Source organism: Myxocyprinus asiaticus, chromosome 6 (genome assembly GCF_019703515.2).
Source record: "Myxocyprinus asiaticus isolate MX2 ecotype Aquarium Trade chromosome 6, UBuf_Myxa_2, whole genome shotgun sequence".
In the NCBI taxonomy this organism is placed as follows: Eukaryota; Metazoa; Chordata; class Actinopteri; order Cypriniformes; family Catostomidae; genus Myxocyprinus; species Myxocyprinus asiaticus.
This window is the reverse complement of record NC_059349.1, coordinates 28,795,613-28,815,336: the sequence shown is the minus strand read 5'-3', so window position 1 is coordinate 28,815,336 and position 19,724 is coordinate 28,795,613. Positions and strand designations below refer to the sequence as shown.

The 19,724-nt window shown below is 39.5% G+C and overlaps 1 protein-coding gene across 1 annotated transcript in view; it reads right to left on the bottom strand.

Annotated features, from left to right (window-relative positions):
* LOC127442356 (cadherin-7-like) overlaps nucleotides 1–2,557 on the bottom strand; it is a 115,038-nt gene extending 112,481 nt beyond the window's left edge. The window contains exon 1 of the mRNA XM_051700315.1: nucleotides 2,138–2,557. The gene's annotated coding sequence lies outside the window, so the exon portion shown is untranslated. The remainder of the gene's footprint in view (nucleotides 1–2,137) is intronic.
* Nucleotides 2,558–19,724: the final 17,167 nt, after the last annotated feature.

Sequence of the window (19,724 nt, the reverse complement as noted above, 5' to 3'; positions counted from 1 at the left end):
ATATATGCTTCCCCTGGGAGACATTATCAGGAACTGTGACAAAATTTCACAATTCTCCAAGTTAGTAGAGTGTATCAATGATATCATAGACTGGATGGCTGGAAATGTCATTCTACACAATTCCAGCAAAACAGAGGTAGTAATTATTGGACCAAAAGCCTCTAAAATATCATTTATCTATTTTATTTAATTATTTATTTTTAAGGCACGATTTGCAATCATGTTTTTTTATTATTATTATTATTAAACTGCACTATTATGACTCTAAGACATTATTATATTACAGCTTCTTTTTCTGTTAAAGCATAATTTTCTGTAAAGCTGCTTTGAAATGATGTGTTGTGAAAAGCGCAATACATATAAAAATTACTTGACGTTATATTTATGTTTATGTATTATTATATGAGTATTAGTATTAAAGAAAATATTAAGAGAGGAGACAGGAAAAAGAATGGGAAAAAGAGTGCGACAAATGCGGACTTGAACCTGGGTCGAAAAGGCACAGTCTCACCGGCATTACGCACCACACCACTGAAACTACACTCACAATGCAGTTTGTTGTAAATATCTGTTTCCAATAGACTATTACGGTCCAAATTCACGTTGTGTGACAGGTGTTATTTACACCTGGGTGCAAATAGTCACTCCTTAAAACAGCTTTTGTAATTGAGCACAAACTTAAAGGGATAGTTCATCTTAAAATAAACATTCTGTCATCATTTACTCACCCTCGTGTTGTTCTAAACTTGTATGACTTTTTTTCTTCTGTGGAGCATCAAAGGAGATGTTATGCAGAATGTTAGCCTAAATCACCAATTCACTTATATTATATGGGAAAAGGATGCAATGAAAGTGAATGATGACCTAGAATAGAATACAGCCTATATAATACATTTTGTGTTCCATGGAACAAAGAAAGTCATACAGGTTTAAAACAATGAAGGTGGGTAAATGATCACAGAATTTACATTTGTGGGTGAACCATCCCTTTAAATGCAATTACAGACCTACCGCCATGTGTAAAGTTGGTAAATAAGAAAATAGTAACATTACCCACTGCAGCACAAGAGAACTGAACAAAATACTTTTTGCAGACCCAGAATTTCAAACCGTTAATTCGAATTGACCCTCACTTAATTAATTTTGTGCAGGTTGTCCTCACAGTCCACTCAATGCGCCACCTAGTGGCCGCACGATTCGCATGACAGGCAAAGTTGTCGTTTCCACTACGAACCTTACTGTTGTTGGCATTGCAGTGGAGTCCTGACAGGGAGGAATTTGATTTCAATACAGAAGTGTACCTTTGATAACTGCTCTTGTTTTTTGTTTTGTTTTTTTTTTTTTTTTTTTTTTATTATTATTATTATTATTATTAGAATACGTAGAAAATTACAAACAGAAACCTCTATAAATATAGACAATTAGCCTATAGATGTGTTTTTTACGTGTTGACATCAAAATAAAGTTCTTCACACAGTACAGACGACATTATTTGCATCATAAATGTGACTCTCTGGCAAGGTCCCAAATATTGCTCTCAGGACTGAGAAATTGCACTTCGCAACGAGTCGATTAATATGCTGACTGTCAGACCTCAACTTCTGAACATCGCATGTTCCTGAGGGAAAAGTGATGAATATTAAAACATCACAGGCAGTGAGAGAAACTTTAAAAAATTGTTACTTAAAATCAGCATAGCTCTTGATGCTGACCACACTCTCGAAATATTCGAAATTAAGATGATAGCAAATTGCTACATTTATAAATTAGTAGCCGAGAGAAAATATTTCACTGCATTCCAACAAAAGAATCATTGTGTTTTGTTCATTCTTCTTTGATTTTCTGTGTCATTCTACATATAAAGGCTATATCTGTCCTTTATGAAGTAGCCTATGCAATAGTTGTAGTCCGTTCGGTTAAATTAAATTGCCCTTTCGTTTAAAAAAAATAAAATTAACAAACAATAATGCAACAATATCAGCCTTTCAACACTTTAAGGTCGCTAAAATATGTTCATGTTGTTGTCTAAATGTGCAAGAGCTGCAAATACTAGCTACAGTAAATATGACAAACATTAATCTCCAACTGTCCATACGATATTGCACCTGCATAAACACAGCATAAATCAGACTCGTACCTTTTCCTCCTGGTCCTTGACGTGCTCATACATTGTAAATGTTCTTGTGAAAACAAGAGCTCACGTAGTAGCCGCGCTCTTCCCGAATAAGTCAAGGAAAGATATTAAAAAGAAGCATCCCTGCGCTTCAGACGTCTTTTCCCTCCGCTCTGCTCTACGTGATCGTATTCAGTGCGCTGCTCGCGCAGATTCCGCGCGTCTACAGCACAGCGGCTACAATAAGCCCTATTGAGAAGCCACATCTGCAGCGAACCTCAGCCAGAGGAGAGAGCACGAGAGCACCGCGCACTGAGGAGAGACTCACAAAGGAACCACAACATTGTCGGCCATCCGTGAAGCATGCCCCGGCAGCCACAGTCACCCAAACTCTGGGAAAATAGTGGTTGAGCGTAACTCGTTTTCTCTGTTGAAAGTGCCTACTCTACCCTGACAAAACGCATAAGTCTCTTTTAGTGTGCTTTTCAAGCATCGCTAATCAGGGAAACGTTACATCGAGGGGAGGTGCCGATGTCAGTCAGCGTATCCGAGGTGGATTTGCACGGTCCGACTCCTCACGATGCTTTAAGCATGCCTTTGAAAACTTATATGACATATGGGCAAAGTAGGAACAGAGATTATTAGCCTATTGGCATTTAATGTTAAGTACTTATTTGATGCATAAAAGTGCCCCCCTTTCGGTCTTTGTGGGAACGCTTTTGCCTTCCTGGTACGTTTTCGCCTTTGCCCCTATGTGTAGCATATATTGCTTAATGATTTTTGCTCCTCTGCCCTCTGTTTGCTTTTTGTAAATAAACGAGGGGTGAGTTCAAATTTTTTTTGTTGTTGTTGTTGTTGTTGTTTTTTCTGGTAATCAACATTATGCCACAAATGATATCGATCTAACTTGTTTTGGATCTGGAACATTCACCTCCATTCTTCTTCTCTCCCTGTCTACTCCCCAAAGAGGGAGAAAGAGTTAGCCAAGTGTTTTTATTGGAATAACTGCAAGTTTAAACTTTTTTCCCCAATTTAATAGCCTGCCTAGATTTCTGACTTTGAGAAAGAAAATAATAAAGTGTGTTTAATGCATCCACTGCTGAGTTTGCAGTCTCTTGTTGCCAGAGTGAATTACTCAGCTGCCTGGATGTGTAGGCTACAGTATGATGTGTTCAAAAACGTCCCCAGTGAATGTGCTTGTGTCTATCATCCACTCCTCTATGATTGAAGTCAAATAGCTGCAAGGCTCTCCAGGGAAGCAAACTCCTCAGTCCCTCTGTGACCTAAAACAAACAAGATAAACTTTTTATTGAAGAGAGTCCTCTAATCCAGCCGCAAGCATTACTGTATGAAAAAGTTAATTAACTGTTGCTGGCTTATGTCACCGTCAATAGACCTATGCTTTCAACAGCACTGCTGAGCTAGTCAAAACCACACAAATGCAACAGCTCCTCAATTACAGAGGGACACTCTTTGGTGTCTCATTGCTCAGGATTAACTAACACAGGCGACAGTTAGAGCACTGAGCTTCATGGAGCTAATCTGAGACCAATGTTCTTGCATTTAATCCTGCAGCTGAGAGGAGCTGAGGCAAGGGAAGAGTAGTTTGAAGTAGTAAATGGTAGAGTAGATCTTTAGTTAATCTTTAGTGCGAGGATGCAGCCAAGCTAATTTGAACTAGGATAGGCAGTATTTCAGACACTTCAAACAGTGATATGCTGTCGCATTTAATTTTTGCTGCTGTAGAGTTGTCCCACTCTGTGGCATTCATAGATAGACCCACAGTTTGCCCTTGACATTAAAGGACACTGTCAATGTGTTGGGGGAGTTTAAGATCCAAGTAAGTACCGGCATTGTGATATTTCATTTGCTTTAAGTGCACAATTTAACAAGTACATCCAGCTAGCACAGTGATTACTGTAAGGCTGCATAAAATGATTTAAAGGGTTGCTTTAAAGGTGAAGTGGTGTGTGGAGAACACATGGTTCAGACTCCAAACACACATTTTAGCCTTTCTGTCTTCTTTAGCAACCTATACAAGATCCAAATAAAGTATATTAATAAACTGCCATATATAAATCAAATTGTACTGTTTATAAATAAACAATAAAATGTAACTGTTGAAAAGGCATATTCACACCTATTCAAACTCTGGTCATTCACATGACTTAATTTAAAGGGATAGTTCCACCAAAATCCTCTCATCATTTACTCAGTCTCATACCATCCCAGATGTGTATGACTTTCTTTCTTGTGCTGAACACAAATTTAGATTTTTAGAAGAATATTTCAGCTCTGTAAGTCCTCACAATACATGTGAATTGGTACCAAAATTTTGAAGCTCAAAAAAGCATATAAAGGCAGCGTAAAAGTAATCCATGTGGTTAAATCCATATTGTCAGAAGCGATATGATAGGTGTGGGTGAGAAAAAGATAAATATTTAAGTCCTTTTTCATGATAAATTCTACTCCCTGCCCCGAAATGCACGAAGAATGCGAATCGCCAAAAACAAAAGAAAAAGAATGTGAAAGTTGAGATTGATAGTAACTATTTTTGGGTGAACTATTCCTTTAATACGAGTTGTATCTGACAATATAGGTTTCACATGCTTAAATGCAAGATGCAATCCTGACATATAAAGGGACATTCACTTTACAACCCATCTGATTAAAAAATAAAATAATTTTTTTAAGTATAAATACATTTTAAAACAAATATTGTTAAATGGTATTAACTCTACTGGTAAAATGAAAGCAAAATAGAGTTCATTTTAAATGTGTCAGTACTGTAGGAATCCATTGTTTTGTCTCATTCACCGCAAATACACTGAATATCTGCTCAATATCCATTGCATATTGAGAGAAATTATCCTAAACTCAGGTCAGATGATATAACAAAAGTGATGGATGGATGGGTGAATGGATGGACGGCTGGATGGATGGTGACATCAAGCATGTATAATATGAGGCTTTGACATATAGTTCAGTACACTGAATTGAAAATAATTGGTATATCAACAGCTAAATCTGTAGAGGTGTATGAGATGATGACAAATGAAGGACTGAAAGCACCCCTTTTGAAGATTAAAACAGGGTATTAAAAAAGGATTCATAATTTAACAGAACATCTCAAAGCACTACATCAGGTGCTTTTATTCCAACTTCACTCCATCTCTGTATAATTCCACTTATGTCTGGTTTGTGCCCCTCACCAGAGAAACACACAAGAAGCATACGGAACCATGGAAACCCTGTGCCTTCGAGGGTAAGCAACACAGTGAAAATAATGCTTCTTTTGTATCAGTGTAATTATTGCAGTTCCCTTGCTGGGCTACTGTGGGCTTCCTGATGTGAGGCTCACATTAATCCATGGAGGGGGCTTGCAATGGGACAATGAGACACTATTGAGAGCCAACCCAGTTTTTCAGAACAGGTAATGGGTGTAACGATGTCTGCCATGTCAATCAATTATCTCCTTTCTTCAAGTCCTCCTCGCAGACAGCAGAAATTACCCCACATTCTTGACTTATAATAGGGAGTCAATGCTTATGTATTCCTGGAAGAACATTTTGACCACACATATGCTCTATTGTGCTCGGCTTTGATGCTCCTTAATCTACCTGAATCATGATAATTCACTGGTTTGTGAAAATTATATAGTGCACATTGTCACGTCAAGTAAATTTATTTATATAGCGCTTTTCACAACACACATCGTTTCAAAGCAGCTTTACAGGAAGTCATGCATTAACAAAAAAATGAAACTGAAATATCTATAAAGTCTTAGTCATCATTGTGTAATTTGATTAAATATGATTGTAAATTGTTTATCAAACTAAATAATTAAATAATAATTGTATTTAGAACCCATGTGAGCATGCTGAAGGTGACTGTGGCAAGGAACACAAAACTCCATAAGATGTTTGTTAATGGAGAAAAATAACCTTGGGAGAAACCAGGCTCACTGTGGGAGCCAGTTCCCCTCTGGCTAACCAGCATGAATATAATGCCAATATTAGTTATTTGTGTGAAGTGCAAGTCATGGTTTAAAATGTGTAAATTAAGTAAGCGTTAAGGTCCAGTGTTTAAAATAAAAGATTATTATTTTTTTATTTTTTTATTTTTTTTTAAGAAGTTTAGTCATTAATGACTAATGTCTTTGAAGTGCATCCTGGATAAACTGCAGAAGTTCACATAGCTGCAGTGTCCTTGTTAGTTGGCTGATGAAGGCTTTTGTTGGCAATTAAATGAAAAAGTCTATGTATTCCATTTCAAGAGTGTAGTCCATCAATAGACAAAGGTGATGCAGGGAGAGATCAATGGCAGGTCATTTCAGTGAGGTCCGGTGGGGTCCACCCTATGTCCAAGGTTCAGGCAGTGGCATATGAAGTATCCGATGTCTTACAGTTTGAGTTGACTTCAGTTCATCCTCTGAAGTCAAAAGACTGAAGTGACGTCTGGCTAGCACCGGCTGTAGTTTGACATCATCACTCAGCGACATGTAGCAGTGGAGTCAGACACCAAGCAGGAACAGAGCTGGATCTGGCCGGTTCTGGTAACCTCAGGATATGAATCCCGAGTTTGAGACATTGGAAACAAATAGAATAATATTAGCATAGGTACCATTCAATTTTATGCAGAGTTATAGATCATGATAGATGTTTCTATTGGAACAGTCTTGGTAAAGACTATTAACCTTGACACATGTTGTATGTTCTCACATATGGTCCGTCACCCCATGTGGTTATTACAGAATTGTAGTAATACATACAGTACAAAATTACAGAATAAGCACCACAAAGTATGGCAGGTTAATCAAAATACTCCAACCTTAGCGCATACAATTTTAAAGAGACACGAGGGCTAAAAACAGCTTTACGCTACAGCACCAAACACCAAAGGTGACACAAAGTAATAAGAGTGAAAATATTTAAAAGATGTGTTTATTTGTGTCAGTGAGGATGTCAAGCAGAAAGATTAGCTGCCCAAAGGAAACAAAAATAAGTATTCCCTTTAGATCAAGTTTATTAAACTTCATAATTAAATGATGATTTGCTTCTCCTCCATTTCCCTCGGTCGCTGGGGGAGGGGAACATTCGCACGACTCTCGTCAGTGTCTGAGATGTGAAAAGAGTGATAGGCAGAACACAATAAACCTCAAGCCTAATCTGCTGGCTTTCAAAAAGCCCAAAAATTGCATCAATCTCCTCCCATGGTTTAAAAGGAGGAGGACAAATCTGTCACTGCTTTTTCGTTTATCTCAGTACTTTTTCTTTCGTTGTTCAGTTGGTCTCTCCTTCTGGAGACTGACCGTGTCTTCAATCAATCAGGCTCTTAGTGAAGGGTAGCAGATGTCACCAACACTGGGGCACCAACTCAGTGACCCGCCCCCTGAACCACACACATATCTCTCTCCTCTATTGATCAGAAAACGCACAGAGGGAGAGGGTGGATTTTAAGATGGGGGTCATTGTGTGTCTTTGGTTTCATGTCCTGCAGGGTGTGTGTGTGTGTGTGTGTGTGTGCACATGCTTCAATGGTCTTGTAGAATAACAGGGGCCCCGTCTTGCTCTTATTCACACAGTTGGGCCCATCATCATGCTTGCGGAGATTCGAACAAATACTCGTCTTTAACCACTCATTCTCTGTTTCTGCACCCTCACACCCTCTTCCTTCAAACAGATGCACTGTGACCAATCAGAGTGGCGCAGGCTACCACTGAGGGTGTGAAGATATTTAGCTTCTGTTTCAAAGGAGCCGAAGCTATTTAACCTGTTTTTACCAACACTTTAGGTCACTTCAACAAAGCACCATGGGATTGGATTTGATACAGTCAATATGGAGATAAGTTATGCACTCTGGCTATGGGATAGTTTGAACTAGGGCTTTCAGTGGTACAATGAAGAGACCATTTCTACATGACATGGAGGAGGCTACTAAGATTACTCTGATACACCTAATTAGAGCATGAAAATCCAAATTTCAAGGGGAGAGTCAGAGGAAGGCCAAGATGAAAAGATACAAGGATAGATTAGTGTAAGTCCAGAAACTGAGAGAGCCACACAGAATCCATTTGAGTGTTTAAAGATCTGTCTAATTTTATCAGCTGTATCCCTCACACCCCCATCCCAAAAAGAAAACACCAAGATAAATGGGTATTTATCTATGTCAGTCAACACGGCATGTCTGCTTTGCTGCTAAAGTGTCTCTCCAGAAGCCTGTCTGCCTAGATCAGTAACAAGATTGTTTTGAGTAAACGTTCAACACATCTGAAAACACATCTGAAAAGTGCTCCCAGATGTTGCTGCTGCTGTCATTGCCTTCAGGGGCTCCAGAATTAAAAATTAAGCCATTGGATCTCAGGTGTGGCATTTTTCAAGCGTGTGAGTGAAATGCTGGGGATTAATACCTCATGAAATCTAGGAGTACATTTCCATAAGAAGGACTTTTCCCTCCTCCTTTGTGGCTAAAGAAAAAAAATAATGTTGGTTAAAATGAATGGATAAAAGATACATACATACAAACAAATATACATATACTGTACTGTGCAAAAGTCTTAGGTACATAAGATGTTTTACAAAAACATTTGTCTTAAGATGGTTATTTATATCTTCAGCTTTGGTTTGTCAATAGGAAATATACATTTTAGATTTCCAAACATTCCTTTTGCAAGTAGAATACGGAGTGGTGGTGGCGTAGTGGACTAAAGCACTGAACTGGTAAGCAGAAGATTGTTGGTTTGATCCCAACAGCCACCACCATTGTGTTCTTGAGCAAGGCATTTAACTCCAGGTTGCTCCAGGGGGGTTGTCCCTGTAATAAGGGCACTGTAAGTTGCTTTGTATAAAAGCATCTGCCAAATGCATAAATGTAAATGTAGAATAGTACAGAAGAACAGGGAGCCCTGCAACAGATGGCATAGCCCCCTAAGGGCCCCCAATGAACATTGAGTCAGTCTGGGATTACACGAAGAGACAGAAGCAATTGAGACAGCCTAAATAGATAGAAGAACTGTGGTGAATTCTCCAAGAAGCTTGAAACATCCTATCTGCCAACAACCAAGAAAAACTGTGTCTGGGTGTACCTAAGAGAATTGGTGCTGTTTTGAAGGCAAAGGTGGTCACACCAAATGATTGAGCTTTTTATATGTTTACTCGACTTTGTATGACGTTAAATGATAAAAGAAAACTGTTTATGGCATTATATAAAGACATCCTCACTATGCATCATTTTTCACAAGTGCCTAAAACTTCTGCACAACACTGTATATATTGGATGACTTGGGGGAGACTAAAAGTCAGAGCAGTCTCGTGATGATACGTTACAGCAACTTTTTGCCTCCATTAAAAAAACATCCTTGTCATTTGGTTCTCACCTCAGTTCGGACAATTACGTCACATGCTCTGCAATCTTTGGATATATTGTGCATGTTTAACCGCAATATGTTTCATTATACATATAAATATTAGTTTAGTTATATTTTTCCATCATATTCATATTTTAGATCCCTGGCCTAACCCATCCTCATTCTTAACCATAACCACTTATAAACAAAATAAAGCATGTAACAAGCAGGTAAATGTAATCTTTACATAACAGGCAGGTTACATTACACTATAAGATAATTAGTAAATATAATAAATATAATAACTATATAGATCATTTTGAACACCTAACCCCACCCCATGCCTAAACCTAACCAACAATATAACAACTTAATAACCAACGACCTCATGCTGCATTTAAAGTCTTCTGAAACCATGTGATAGATCCATGTGAGGAACATAGTGAAAGCTGAAGGTTTTAATCTGAAAATTCCTTCCTGCCCATGAAGGCAGCCGCCTCTCATTCAAAAATATACAACTAAACATTTGCATGTCACAATCGGTCACAAGATATGTGAGAACTAATGGCATTTGACATCACTGACGTCAAAGCTGTCGTAAAGCTTGTAGAGGCAGCAGTTTTGAATGTTTAAGGGCATTTTCAGACCTGCAGCTTGTATAATTTGTTCCGAAGCAGGGGCTAAAATTGTTACATTGCAATTTCTTCTTGGTTCGGTTTAAAACTTAAAAACTTAAAATTTTAAATGAACCAAAACTGTGTCAATAAAAGTCACATGTAAGCAAACTGTCCCCTTATTGATCAGAATGTCTGTGCACTGTTCCGGGATTTAGCCCAGCCATTGATATAGAGGTTAAAATGATACATCTATTAACATTTGTGAACTGTTGCAAATTCTCGTATTATTTGTGGCACGCTTATGCGAAGCGTCGTCTCACTCCAATCAGAGATTGCGCTGCAGTTACAAATTATGTATGTCATTATTACTTTTATCTGTCATTAGTTGTTTTTGCATTATTTCTGCATTGAAAAGGGCCTGTTCTCACGGTCACCAAGCTCTCTCTCTCTGTCTCTCTTTCTCTCTCTCACACACACAAGGGAAAAAAAATGTATCTGTCAAAATGTAGCTGACGTCGTCCTACCTGTGTTCTGCCGGTATCCGAGAAAACTGATTGTATTAAAATTACCTCCGAAATTATTAAATAACTCCCATTTTAAACGTGCAGCTATTGTCGCCAAAAGGCTATATACTCGTTTTGATAATGAATTACAGTGACGATCTGACCTACAGATTTGTTCACCAAAGATCCATCAAGCATGTTCATGGTTTTTATATTATTGATATTGGGATATTGTTTGGGTCGTTGGTCCTTTGGGTCGGATTGCATTTCCGTCACCACAAGCGAACCGCTTCAGATTTGTTTGTAATTGGTCTGAGAGCATTTAGTCTAGGTGGTCTTGGACCGATTGTTTTGGAGCAGATCTGAGTGTGATTGCCATGTTCATATATGCTTAAACAAACCGAATTAAGGGAGAAAATGCACCAGGTTCCTAAACAAATGCTCCAAACAAGCCAGGTGGGAAAACACCCTAAATGACAGCAGGTTAGGATTTGACTCCAGGCAATGGATCAAGAAGGACGTTTTGGTGGCGCAGGCAAAAAGTCGCTATAGGGATGTATCATTATGAGAGTGTGTAGCTAAAAGTATAAGATGTGATACTCTAGTCTAGTGGTATAGGTTTTGTGAAATGTGCAAGGAGACCTTGGTTCAAATCCTTACATAACATAGTTTCATACTACAAAAAAAATAAAATAAAATAAAATAAACAATTACAATAAAATTGCAACTGGACAGCCAGATTTGACCATGCATTTCTGCTGTATGGAAGTAATTAGCTTTGACATATTGATCCACAGGAAAAAAAAAAAATCATGATTTGTAGCGGCATGAGGTAATGTAAACTGAATGTGACAGAATGTTCAGTTTAAATAAATTATCTGCTGAAGATGCAACTGCACTGGACGGACCAAATTTTTGTGAATTGTTTTGTGAATGATTTCTGCCACAGCACTTTAGACAAACTCTATTTAATAACCTACTCCTAATGGTGCAACTTAATTACACTATGTAACACAATTTTTGTTCCTGGATATTAAGTGTTATTTCCTAATTGCTTATGCCTCAAAAGTATAGAAAATGGCTATTATTCCCCACAAACTTTGCTTTTTTGACCAGGACAGTGATATTTTGAAATTGACCTATTTCCAATGAGAAAACGGGTGAATTTCTGTCTTTTCATTCACATAAATTCAGAAAAAAAACAACATATGAATCCAAATTAACATGTATTTATAATAAAGTAATACAAAAATGACAACAAAAGATTTAGAAGTGAGTAGTTTTTCGAGATTTACGATTATACTGTAAATCACTTTCACGAATCAGCCCCCAAATGTAGTCTCCCATCATGTTCTCGTTTTACTGTCCTTGGTAGCAGCGTTCAAAGTCCAGTATATCCTGATGGAAACGCTCACCTTGCTCCTCCAAGTACGCTCCCATGTTCTCCTTGAATTCATCAAGATGAGCATCAAGGATATGGACTTTGAGGGACATCCTACAGCCCATTGTGCCATAGTTCTTCACCAGAGTCTCAACTAGCTCCACATAGTTTTCAGCCTTGTGATTGCCCAGGAAGCCCGAACCACTGCGACAAAGCTGGTCCAAGCCACTTTCTCCTTACTAATGAGCTTCTTGGGGAATTCATTGCACTCTAGGATCTTCTTTATCTGTGGTCCGACGAAGACTTCGGCTTTGACCTTTGCCTCAGACAGCTTAGGGAAGAAGTCTTGAAGGTACTTAAAGGCTGCCGACTCCTTATCTAGAGCTCTGACAAATTGTTTCATAAGGCCCAATTTGATGTGCAGTGGTGGCATCAGCACCTTCCGGGGGTCCACCAGTGGCTCCCACTTGACGTTGTTCCTCCCCACAGAGAACTCGGTCCGCCGTGGCCAGTCCCACCTGTGGTAGTGCGCCTTGGTGTCCCTGCTGTCCCAAAGGCAAAGATAGCAGGGAAACTTGGTAAAACCGCCTTGGAGACCCATCAGGAATGCCACCATTTTGAAGTCTCCTATGACCTCCCAGCCGTACTCATCATACTTCAAGGTGTCCAGCAAGGTCTTGATGCTGTTGTAATCCTCTTTGAGGTGCACCGAGTGAGCCAGGGGAAGAGACGGGTACTTACCATTATGGAGCAGCATGTCATTCTGGTTACAGGCAATTCCGACTGCCTCGAACAGACTGGTCACATTGTGGCAGAAGCAGAGCCCATCTTGACGGGTGAAGAAGCTGGAAAAAGCTTGGTGACGCTTCCTCTGATCTGCGACTTGCACACTTTCATCCAACAAGTTCCACTGCTTGAGCCTAGACGCCAAAAGCTCGGCATTGGACTTGGTGAGACCAAGATCTCTAATCAAGTCGTTGAGGTCTTTTTGGTTGGGGTAGTATGGGTTTCTCTCCTCAGCTCCACCTCTGAAATTGTCATCTGGATCTATAACGTCTTCTTCGCTCTCTGACTTACTGCTCTCTTCTAAAGACGGCTGCTCTCTCTCCGGAGGAGTGGGTACGGGGAGCTCATGGCAGTGTGGCACTGGGGCGATGGATGAAGGAAGGTCCGAATACGTGATAGCAGGTGCATTCTTGCCAGTCCGACGTTTGGAAGGGTCCACCATGCAGAAGTAGCAGTTGCTTGAGTGGTAAGTGGGTTCCCGCCAAATTCTTGGGATAGCGAACTTCATGGCTCTCTTTTCCCCTCTGTACCATCCTACAAAAATACAATTATTTCACCCATGACTAATGTGTAAGAGATTCTCGCAACATTTTTCATATATGATATATTTTTTCAATAACATTGAAAACTGTAAAACATTTTCAAATTAAAAACTTTTACAATTTTAAAAATTAACAAATTTTATAACATAAGATTCCAAACAACAATTGTCCTTCTTACCTTCCAGAGTTTTTTTGCAGTGCTCGCAGGTGAAATGAGGTGCCCAGGGTTTGTCTTGATCCCCGACAGGCATGCCGAAATATGCCTTATAGGCCTCACACATCTTAGCAGATGCTTCCACAGAGTACTTTTTCACTCTTGTCTTGATAAATTGGCCGAGGACATAGCAAAATGTGTCTGCCGGATGCTTGCAGCCTCTTGATGCCATCTCAGAAAAGGCAGATATGTATACACTTAGGCAGCTGGAAATAAACTGAACTGGTGGGCTTAAGGCCCCTGTATTTATATTACTGGAAAGTCCTAGAATGTTCTAGAAGTTATGCCAAGTTTACTCAGCACTGAATCTATCTGGAATGTTCTGGAAAATTTCAAAATATCACTGTCCTGGTCACAAAAGCAAAGTTTGTGGGGATAGCCATTTTCTATACTTTTGAGGCATAAGCAATTAGGAAATAACACACTACCCAGGAACCAAAAAAATAAAATAAAAAAAATAAATAAAATTTGTTACATAGTGTTATCAAATAGCCTATACAAATCTTTTTTTATTTTTATTTTTTTATTGCATCATCCTGAAGGGATTTATTTTGCAATAATTACCTTCAGACATTAAGCTCTGAAGGTGTTTTTAAAGATTTCCTGTTTCAGTGGCATGCCCAAAATGAAAGGCTTATTACTATACAAAAAAACCAAGAGTTTGATATAATTTTAAAGAAAACTTGTCCATTTTTTAATGATAAAGATTATGATAAATTATGATACTCTCAGCTTAAGAAACTGCTGAAAAATCACAACAAAACTATAAAAAAAAATCTGATTTGACATGATACATCTCAGAGTGTATTTAAGGTAGCTCCTAAAAACTGCTTTTGTTTTGTTCCCAATCATGTCACCCTTAACTGAGTAAAATTTTGTGTTATTACCATAAAGCAATCAAAAGTTATAGCATTACAAAAATAATTTATCCTAGTATCCAAAAACATCTCCAAGTGTCCAAAAGCCTCTCTAATCAAATAAAACATAATAATTGTACATAAGCACTAATTACATGTGCAAATATAACAATGACTTAAGGAATGCTCTCTCTCCAAAGCACGCAGGCATGAGTAACGAGATCTCATTCAGTTCCATTCTGTCGGGAATCCCCTCCTCTAAGTAATGGTATGTTATGTTCTGTTTATTTTTCATGAAGTTATAAGCGAAAACGTGGCTTATAAGCGACACCTGTTTACATGTAATATGTATGTCAAAGGCATGTACTTAGCTATTTCTCACTATATTTTTGTCTGTGAGTAATACAAAAACTCTTTTAGAGCTTTCTAATGACATATGACACATGGCTATTTGATCAGTTTGACATTTTTACAGATAACAATAATATGTATAGTGCACAATTATTAATAAATTATCAAAATGGAACACTTCTGATTTGTCTGCAAATTTTAAAGCACTTGTTCAGTTTTGGTCATAATGCCTACATGCATTGGAATGTAATGCTTCTAAGATTTAAAATGATACATATTTTTTGTAGTTTAGTCATGCCAACTCTTGGAAAGATTTAGCATGTGAATGTGGGTATGACATGTTGACAAGATATTGGTCTTGGCATACTAGATCTGCTATGTGAATGGTTTTCCCTGGCGACCACTAGAGGTCCACGTATGTTTATTGTCCATCCCTTGTCTTGTGTTTTATTATGGGTTTTGTAGTTCTTTTCGTGGTCTATGTGCATTGGTCTCTGTGGTTACTAGTTCCAGGTGTTCCTCGTTTTATCGTTTGCCCCTTGTATATTTATTCCTTTTTTTCCCAGTGTTCTTTGTCAGCTGTTATCCTTTCAGGCAGTAGTGTTTGTGTTTCAGTTTGTTTTGTTTCTTTTTTCCCACAGTTCTTGTTTTCAGTGTTTTGGATTTTGTTATTAAAACTGCTGCGTTTAGATCCTGTGCTCTTTCTTCATCATTCATCATTCTGCACATCATTACAGAACAACTGACCAGCTTTTATGAATCTACCAGCATAATTTGGGGTATTATGCCGGGCAGGTCTTCCTTTTGGGGAATATTCGGCTCGCTTTCTGGCTTTAGCGAGCTGGTCTGACTGGGCTGACTCCCATCTGTCATCCATTTTTTGGATCATTTGGATCTGAATTATTATGAGAACACTGATTGACCTGAGATGGGAGCACTCACTTAGAGGGAGTACATTGAGATCGCTCTGGAGAGTGTATACCCTTCATGTGAGAATAACACCGCCTTGACCACTAAGTCCCCAGCCGCCTTGACTGCAGAGTCCCTGGCCGCCTTGTCCGCTGAGCCCCTGGCCACCTTGACTGCTGAGCCCCCGGCAGCCTTGACCGCTAAGCCCCCGGCCACCTTGATTTCCGAGTCCTCTAGTGCCTTGCTCTCCGAGTCCCCTAGTGCCTTGCTCTCCGACTCCCCTAGTGCCTTGCTCTCTGAGTCCCCAGCTGCTCTGATCTATGAACGCTCTGAATCTCCAGCTGCTCTGACCTCCGAGCCCTTTGATTCTCATGTTGCCTTGGCCTCTGATCCTACTGAGTCCCCAGCTGCTCTGACCTCTGAGCCCTCTGAGTCCCCAACTACTCTGAACTCTGTACCCTTTGAGTTCCATGTTGCTTTGACCTCTGAGCCCTCTGAGTCCCCAGCGGCTCTCACTTCTGAGTTCTCTGAGTCTCCTGTTGCCTGGACCCTGCCAGCTCCTACTGGCCATCTGCCGGATTCCCAGTGGTCATCTGCTGCTCCGCATGGTCCTCTCTGATCTCCTGGCTGTCCGCCTGGTCCGCTCTGGTCTTCTGGCAGTCCGCCTGGTCTGTCCTGGTCTCCTTGTTGTCCACCTGGTCCGCCCTGGTCTCCTGGCCTTCCACCTGGTCTGCCCTGGTCTCCTGGCCTTCCATCTGGTCCACTTTGGTCTCCTGGCTGTATGCCTGGTCCACCCTGGTCTCCTTGCCATCCGCCTGGTCCGCCCTGGTCTCCTGGCCATCCACCTGGTCCGCCTGGTTCTTCTGGCCGTCTGCCTGATCCACACTAGTCTCTGAGCCCTCCGCTGGCTCCGCCTTGGTCTCCTGGTCTGCCCTGGTCTCCGGGCCCTCCACAAGCTATGCCTTGGTCTCCTGGTCAGCCCTGGTCTCCTGGCCCTCCGTCCACTCTGCCCTGGTCTCCTGGTCCATGCCTGTCTCTGGGCCCTCCGCCCACTCTGTCCTGGTCTCTTGGTCTCTGTTGCTGCTGTTGCAGAGCAAGTACGGAGACTTGCTACTGCTAAAAAACACATACATACTGAGTTAGCATGTGGACACGAGATAAAACACAAGACATGCTGCAACAAGCATGTTACATGCTGCTGCACAAATAGACATAAGCAATCCCACAACAAAGCAGGGAAGCTGCACAAATGCATAACACTTAAACACAAAACACAAACCCCCTAACCAAACAGATCTGTCGCCAAGACATATGTACTGCTGCTGCTCCGAAGAGCCATGTGCACCATGTGTATGCTAGCTAGGTATGCCTAGGCCACAGGCCAAATGGCATAACTCTAATTAACTAATTTTCTATGTCTGCCTCGACCATCTTAGCCGAATAGCTTAAACGCTAGTGACCTAACTCATAATGTGTACCTGAATTAGGAAAGCCTGAAGATTATTTAACTAGTGACTTAAACTAGCTATGTGTGGATTTATTTAAACTAATGACCTAAGATAGTGATGTGTGCTAGCCAGAATTGTCTGAGGCTTACCTTATTAAGATATGCTTCTATGTGTTGTGGCAAAGCAGACCTTACCGTACAAGCTGATAGAAGGAACCCCCAGCAAACCACCTGAGCAAATTGCATTTTCAGTGAAAAAACTCAAAGCGTGCTGTAAGGAAAAATCATAACTGCGAAATTGAGCCATTTAAATAAAACACAATGAGAGACGCAAGATGATTGGCTATCCGATAACAAGTCAGAGAGCCAATCAGCTTACGTCACGTGAGCCAATAGGCTAAACATGTCACGTGAGCAAGTCGACTGGCTAACAGATAAGTCAAAGAACCTATCAGCTTGCGCCACATAGAGTTGCATGGCTGAACTTTGGTCATTTATTGATATTTTGATAATAAAACATTTTCTCAGCGGGCCCACTGGTGGACAATTTGAGCTTAAAGGGTTAAATAAACATTTGACGAAGAATGCTGTGACTGACCAGTCAAAATCCAATATTGAAGAGAGTTATATTGTGTGCTAATCAAATTTGTGTTTCTTGGATTAAATATCACAGAGTCTTGCACTGTCATTCTCAGAAATCTGCCATGTTTTGAGGCACTTGGAGATTATGACTTGTGAAAAAGTTAATATCTTTTTCAGGGAAAAAAACAACCAGTGAGTTGACCAGCATTTCTGTGTGAAGTCATGATTGGCTGGGCTTAATCATTCCCTTGCTCCTCCTAAACCTGATGCCTGATAAAACAGCTACAAATAATTGCATATTGGACCACACTTTGAGTTTGAGTCACGTTTTCCATAATTGCCACATCCCTTATAATCCCTGTGTTGTGTTTAATCCCTTTTTTTTCTAGACATAATAATAATTACCATTTAGGAGCAAATTATTATAGTCACCTTCAGAGCTTAAGAAAAATTAACTATTCCATGGACCATGGTTAGGGTAGATGCCATATTTAATTTAATGATTTTAATCATTAATTTAATGATTAAAAGATAAATAAAAGAGGCTGTGGCTTTACTTCATTCACTCAAAGACCGTTTTCATTTGCGTTAAATTAAAGCTGTATAAGTGCATCTTTTCTGTGCCACTAGTGTCATCAAAAGTAATTGCATAAATAAACACTGTTTTCAAACAACCTTCCGAATACTCTCTCCATCTGCCATTGGTCGAACAAATAGACAGTCCCACCATAAACTCATGCCTTTGGTTGAGCCAATGTTGCTGTGTTGGTCGCGACGCTCAAACAAAGAGCAATGTTCTGATCACGCCACAGACCCACAGTGTTTGGGAAAATCAATGAACAAATGTCTTACTTATACTTGTCTCTGCATGTAAGCTGGGATAGTAGAAAGTATTTTAACATCGGAAAAATAATATGGTGTACATTGACTAAGGTCTACAGATGATTCACAGCCATACAGGTTTGTGCTGAGAGTATACACTGCAGAAACAAAAATCTCTAATAACGGATTAAAACCCAAAGATTTGATTATTCCTCCAATTGTAAAAATAGGTACCCTTTTGTGGAAATTTTTCATATGATAGTTCACTGAAATAAGAAATAGTTCCACATAATATAATAATCAACAGCTGCAGGTCACTGTTTGAATGCTAGCTTCCACGAAATTCAGTGAGGAAGAAAATAACTGAACAAACGCAAAGCCTTTGTAAGAGCAGAATCTATTAGTAGTATTATAGCAAATATTAAGAGTAGAGACATGGGTAAAAGTATGTCAAGGGGTGGGATTCAAACCTGGATCTCTGGCATGACAACACATACACATACTGTCATACATACTACAGCTGCACCTAAGGGCACAGTTTGTCATAAAATCCTGTGTTTCCACAAGACTATTGGAGCGCAAATAGTCACTTAGTTATCCAATCTCTTAATCCACTAAATGTCTAACCTGTTAACCAATTTAATGTCTCCGCCCCATCGCGAATAATTCAAATATGCCCACCTTCATTTGATCAGCAGCTGACCCCGAATAAATCTGTTGTGGATATCTTAAGTTTGGTATGAGCAGTGGTGGGCGGAGTTAGTGTAAATAACCTCTGCCAACAAGGTGGACTATTTGTACTTAGTGTAAATAGACACTCTGTATATATATATATATATATATATATATATATATATAAATTGTTACTTTAATTAGCTATGTCTATCTGATCTAACCCTTAAAGGAATAGTTCAACCATAAATGTACATTCTGTCATTATTTACTCAACCTAATTTTGCTCAAAACTTGAATGACTTTCTTGCTTCTGTGGAACACAAAAGCAGAATTCATAAAAAGTCTTCACAGGGTTTATTTTCCATAAAATGAAAGTGAATAGTGACACCAGTCTGTCAAGCTTGAAAAGAGCAAAAAAAAAAAAAAAAAAACACACACACACACACACACACACACACACACACACACACACACACAAAAAACACCATAAAACCACTGTAAAAGTAATCAATACTCTAAAACAGCGGTCACCTGCAATTATTGCAAAACTCTTACAATTAGTTTTGTTGGTGCAACCTAT